Source organism: Dufourea novaeangliae, unplaced genomic scaffold (assembly GCF_001272555.1).
Source record: "Dufourea novaeangliae isolate 0120121106 unplaced genomic scaffold, ASM127255v1 scaffold294, whole genome shotgun sequence".
Lineage (NCBI taxonomy): Eukaryota > Metazoa > Arthropoda > Insecta > Hymenoptera > Halictidae > Dufourea > Dufourea novaeangliae.
In genome coordinates this window covers 90,644-96,959 of record NW_015374200.1, presented here as the reverse complement: position 1 = coordinate 96,959, position 6,316 = coordinate 90,644, and positions in this window count along the sequence as shown.

The window sequence follows — 6,316 nt, the reverse complement described above, 5'->3', positions numbered from 1 at the left end:
CCTCCGCCGCTCCCTGCCTGCACGTAAATAGTATCGAAGCGCTCCTGGAGGATTTGTAGGGGAGTAATACCGTTAGGATTTGTATTAACCATGTGGTTATCTCGCGCCGAGTATCGCTCGCGATTACAGGGCCGTCACGATAGGGGTCAAGGCAGGGCCAAAGACGCAATATCGCCCGTACCCACCGACTCTGCTACAGGGACCGCCCCGGAATCCCGTCGAGCGGCCGCTCGACCGGATAAGGGTCCTATCCCAGGGGGATAGGACAGGAGGAAAAAGGGGCCTGCTCTCGCATCGAGCCTGAGCTTCGAGAGGCGCTTGGTCGGCCGAGGGGGCAACAGGAAACCACCCACCGGATAAGGATCGGCGACCCGGACGTCTTCCTCCGCAAAAGGACCCCACGATGGAGGAGTCAGAGGGCAGGGAACCCGTGAGGAGTCGCAGCAACCACGTAGGAGGGTGTCAGACTGGGCTCCTCACATAAGGGAAGCGATCTCCGTGGCCAGGGGATCCTTCCTTGGCGTGCCGTCCCTGGGCCGAAGGAGCATGGCTCCACAGGAGTCACGGGGCGGGGGGGTACGAGGGGCAATAGGACTGCGTAGTGGGGGGCCCGCTAGATCCTCGCGTCGCGTAACGAGCCCCGAAATCGTCACTTGAGTGGCCCGTATTACTGTGGAAGGTCGAGTTTTATTGTATCGCGCATGCACAGGAATCCGGAAAGGAGCGAGACGGCCCGGAGAAATATCGTCACTTGTAAGTGAGCTCTCTCTTCTGTTCTCACAAGGCAATCTAGATCTCGTTAGCCTGATTATGTCGCGATCGGAGAACTAATATCGTATCTCGCTAGCGCGCGCGGGAGAACCACGGCGGTTTCTCGGGAATAGTAATATCGTAATTCCGGGCAGCTTTCCTCCAGGACGCAGAAGTTACGCGACTGCCGCTCAAGTCATTGTATCGTATTATGTTATCGGCGGTATCGTAGTACCGTCCGACCGCGCCTCTGTAAATTTCGTATTAAACATCTCGAGCGGTCGGGGACCGTGTAATAACGAAAGGTAGAATCTCATACCGGAATCCGGTGATAGCGAAGGCGCGGGCCGCAACGATAGTCGACCGCCGCATTGTTTGTCTTTCCGTCAATAAGCCACCAACAACTGTTGTAACGCGGTCTCGTCCGTGGCCGGCGAAAGAAACGGAAATAAATTGTTATTCGTTTTGTTAACTCCTTCTGAACGTTTCTTTTTCGTGTCTGTGTCGTCCGACGGGAATCCTTGTCGCGAGGGAAGTCTGTCGTTACGATATTTGCGAACCCTGGAAACCCTCGTCTTGTGAACATTCGGTGGAGGGTGCTTTCTCCTCGGTCGTTCGGTAGAGTTCAACCCCTCGGTAGGGGCAGGTTTCGGTCCGATACTCGGGGAGTATCGGTCGGTACGGGAAAACGTACCTGGCGCCCGGAAAATCGATCGGAGGGATTCGCGGGGACGCGAACGGAGGCGGAGACCGGGGGGAACGCACTTTGTTCGTTCCGTGTTTTGGCCGCGCGACCGGCCGAAATCGCGAGTAACGTAACAGTGTGTTTTTTTTGTGTGTGGTTATTATTAATAAAAATAATAATGGCGCCAAATGAGGCATCCCCTCTTGATGAGCTGGTTCGTCAGGTATTGGAAAAAATTGTTAAATTTTTGTTAAATAATTGTTAATTCTTCTACTCCTGTTCCTGTGGGAGCGATGCCGCAGTTTAGTGGGGCCGATTTGGGCGATGTTCGGGATTACGCAGTGACGTCAGCCGCGCTGGCTGTTGCTCGTGACACGCGGATCACGTACGCAGCGTCTTCGGTAATCGTCGACCGAATTCCGCGATTACCGGCTCGCGCGTCTCTAACCGCGCGCTATCGTTGCCTGGGCCGTCTGTAGGTCGCCTCGTATGATCAACACGCCGTCCTTGTCGCACTAACTCGTGTCTTTGTGCGACAAGTGTGTTCCTTGTCGCTCTCACCGACTGTTGCCATGCGAGGTGCCTACGTGACTGTTTGACCCAGCAACCGAACTGGATTACCGTTAATCCAACGGTAATCCGGCAGTCGCTAATTAGCCACCGTGATAAACGTACTCATTCTTTGACGCGTCTTATCCTAATCCCACATCGTAAAAGTTCTTCTTGAACCCGGGCGGCCTGAAATTAAGCTAATAAGCGTATTCATTGTATAATCGTTTATTGTTGAAGTATTGTTATATTTAAACTGTGTTTCGTAAACAGTGTCTGTTAATAAACGTTGTTACTCGTCCACAAGAGAGTGCAAGCCTTACAAGCTTTATTCGCCCCACTCTTTTGTACAGGCGACGACGCAAATCTGTGGTGTAGCAGGGTGGAGGAGTTAACAAAAGATGTGCCGCACCAGAGATTAAGTCTCGCAACTCATGCGCTTGTTGGTCCAGCGAAGAAGTAGTATCAGGGATGGGAAGCACAATTGTCTACGTGGGAAAAATTCCGAGAAGATTTGTGCGCAATGTTTGTGTCTGAGAGGAAGTTACACGACCGTCTTTTGCGTGCATTACAATACGCTAGTGACGTAGTTAGTTATGCTGAATACGCACGTACAAAACTGACGTATTTAAAACAAACGAGGGTTTCATTTTCTACCGCCAAATTTATCGAACTTATTGTAACTACTAGTACCGACCCAAATGTGCGGCAGGCGATGTTGAACGCACGATATAATACCACGTCGGATTTACTTGTGGGGATATCCGAATACAAGAAGATTCCTCGAGAAAAGGAGGAACAACACGAAGCAGAGAGAGAGCACGTCCTTTATATCGAAAGCGTTGTTAAACCTGTGACACTGTGGGCCATACGTCTTGACAGTGTACCAAGAAACCGCGGTTGGATAGGGAACGTAGCCCTTTGAGACGGAATTCGCCGAAACGACACTCCCCAAAACGAAGTCCATCAAGGCGAGTTGTTACCTGCACTTATTGTTCCAAGCGGGGACACGAGGAGATAAACTGCTGGGCGAAAAGACGTGCAACCTGTGAGGGCCAGGTAGCGAAGAAGCCGGATATGAATGACGGAAAGCACCAGATGAATGTCTGTTATTCCGTCGACCATAAATTGACACCTGTCGTGATACGCGATATTCTGGTTCGCGATAGTTTAATAGACAGTGGAGCAACGTGTTCTTTAATTAAAGAACGAGTAGTCAGACGAGCTAATTGTAAAACAAACTCGTATACAACAACGATACGGGGCATTTCGGACTCTACTGTAAAGACTGTCGGTAGTACGACTGTTGTGATAGAAGTGGATGGATTGTCGTTGGAGGTTGATTTATTTGTTGTGCCGGATGAGTTTGTTCCATACGACCTTATCGTTGGGAAAAATGTTTTGAGTTGTGATGGGTTACGGGTGGTAACAGATTCGGACGGGACAACGAAACTTGAACGCGTCGGAGAAAAATCGGAACGGTGGAGGACCATCCGACCCGATGTGCTGTGTTTTGGGGGAGGTAGCCGAGGAGGCTCGTAGCGGCTTAAGAGAACTGCTGGAACGACATAAGGACATGATTGCAGTAGGGAGTAACGTTCGATGCGTGAGTACAGGGCAAATGAAAATTGCTACAAAAGAGGACCGAGCGGTGAGTTACCATCCTTATCGTTTGTCTATTTCGGAGCGAGAGAAGGTTCGTGAAATAATTTCTGATTTAATGACGAACGGGATTATTCGTGAGAGTACGTCTTCATATGCGAGTCCCATCATTCTTGTTAAAAAGACGAACGGTGTTTCGAAACGGGCGGATTGCCGCAAATTTCGATTGAAAATCGCTGGGATCGCTCAGCGCTGAGCGTGGAGGTGGAAGGAGGACTCTTGTTCGAGTCCAGAAAAACACACGTGAAATTATGAGAATTGACCGAACACTTGAAACGTTTATTGGACGATATACAATATTTAAGACGGAATGAGAACTCGATGCGCGTTCGATATGATTTGTTGGCTGATCGCAACAAAGATGAGTTTGTGAGAATGACGCGAGGCACGTGCAGTTTTTCGCGTGTGAACCGTACCGGTATTCTTCCAGTTCTGCTGGGCTATCGGCGCAGGACAACACGTGAGCACCGAGAGTCCTTTTTTGCACACCTCGGTGATTTGCGGTTAGACATCGCGCAATACAGGTGCGTGTTATGATTGGTTTCGCCGAATTCGCGTGATATTTCGTGGAACGAGCAGCGCGATGGAATCTCGCGAGACCTCGTCCACACTCAGGAAACCTCGGCCGCGCGACGGTGCGCGAGCGCGTTGATTGAATTCCAAACATACCGCCCGCCTTGAAACGCCAGTTTCAAAACTATATCGAAGGGGGAATAAAACGCCACGATACTTGGTCGCCGGCCGTTTTATTCAGAAATGTAGGATCGCGGAGCGCGGCACGGTATGCGAGAGTCATTTCCTTTTCGGCGCCAACGAAAGTTGTCCCGTTATCGGAATAGAGAGTGGACGGGAGTCCGCGACGAGAACAAAATCGCGAAAAGGCATTACGGAATGCGGACGAGGAATAATCGCCAACGAGCTCCAAATGAATGGCGCGGGTGGAGAGACAAACGAAAAGCGCGATATACGCTTTACGTGAAGTAATGCCGCGTCCGGCGGAGGCGCGGATCCTGACGGGCCCAGCATAATCGAGACCGCAATGCAGGAAGCATCGAGCGGGGGGTGTGACGCGGATGGAGGGTAAGTCCCCCATAATTTGTTCGGGGACTTGCGCGCGAGCGCGAACACACGCGATACATTGGTGTATAATGTTCTTCACCAGAGTGCGAGCGCGCAAAATCCAAAAATCGAGTCGCAGGGTGCTCAATGTAAGCTGCAGTCCTCCGTGAAGCGTACGAAGATGCGCTTGAGAGATTATCAGCTTTACGAGCGGATGTGCAGCAAGAAGGATTGGATGCCGTTGAGGAAATGCAGTACACGAGTTTTTTAATCGGCCGCCTACTCGCAGAACACCATTCTTGTCCACGAACGGACTGAGCGGCAGCGCGGCGCTTTTCGTAGAGACGGGCTGACCGTTTGACAGCGCGCGAATCTCCGACGAAAACACGTCGCGTTGGATCTGTTTGATCCAGAACGTTCGTGCCGACGAACAATCGTTGGCGTGGAGAGCTTGACCGGCCGGGAACCGAAACGAAGGCTCGTTTGTACGAGCACGACAGAGTCGAATGAATTTTAATATGTACGCGTTCACGCGGATTAGTTTCGGCCACGAAGAACATCGACAACTAAGGTCCCATGGGTCGCGACGAGACGAGCTGTGGAGAGATGTCACCTTCTCCTCGAGCGGAGCGTCGACGGGCAGTGGAGGCGCCGCCCGTGGCCAGTTAGCTGATGATTGTCTCAACCAAGGGGGTCCCGTCCACCACAGCGAATGTTCGCGTAATTCGTGTCCGAACAATCCGCGCGACGCGCAATCGGCAGGGTTGTCTCCGGAGGACACGTGCTGCCACTCCGCATCGGGCACACGAGTTTTGATTTCGAGGACGCGATTGGAGATGAATGTTTTCCATCGCGACGGATGGTCACTCAGCCAGGCGAGGACGATCGTGGAGTCTGTCCAGCAAAAGCAAGCGTGAGGACGAGGGCCGAGTGAAGGACGGACGAACTCCATGAGACGTGCGAGAAGAACTGCAGCCGACAGCTCGAGACGCGGAATCGTCAAAGGACTGAGTGGAGCGACTTTCGATTTGCCGGCAAGCAACTTTACGGAAGTTGTACCCGAGTCCGAAGTGACCTTGAGAAAAACTGCCGCTGCATACGCGACGGATGATGCATCAGCGAAGCCATGCAATTCGATATTCGCGGAGTTCGCGCCGAGCCCTGTCCAACGAGTAATCGAAAGGCCATTTAGAGACGCAAGTCCCGAATAAATTGATTGCCACCTTGACTGAGGCATGGGCGAGATGGGTTCGTCCCATTCGACACGGAGTCGCCAAAGGTCTTGCATGAGGATCTTCGCGGCAATTGTGACGGGAGTGACCCAGCCTAAAGGGTCGTAGAGCTTCGCGATCGTGGAAAGAATCGTGCGCTTTGTAACCGGAGCACAGTTTGTAAGTGAACAGTGAATTTGAAAGACGTCACGCGAAGGGTTCCACCCGATCCCGAGAACCTTGACTTCTTCGTCGCCGTCGAGTGATTTTGTACAAACGAGGCCATGATTCGACGGATCGATATCGTCGAGAAGAGCGGAAGAGTTGCTGGCCCATTTTCGTAGTTCGAATTTTCCACAGCGCAGCAACCCGATTAATTGATCACGTTGTTGTCGGAGGG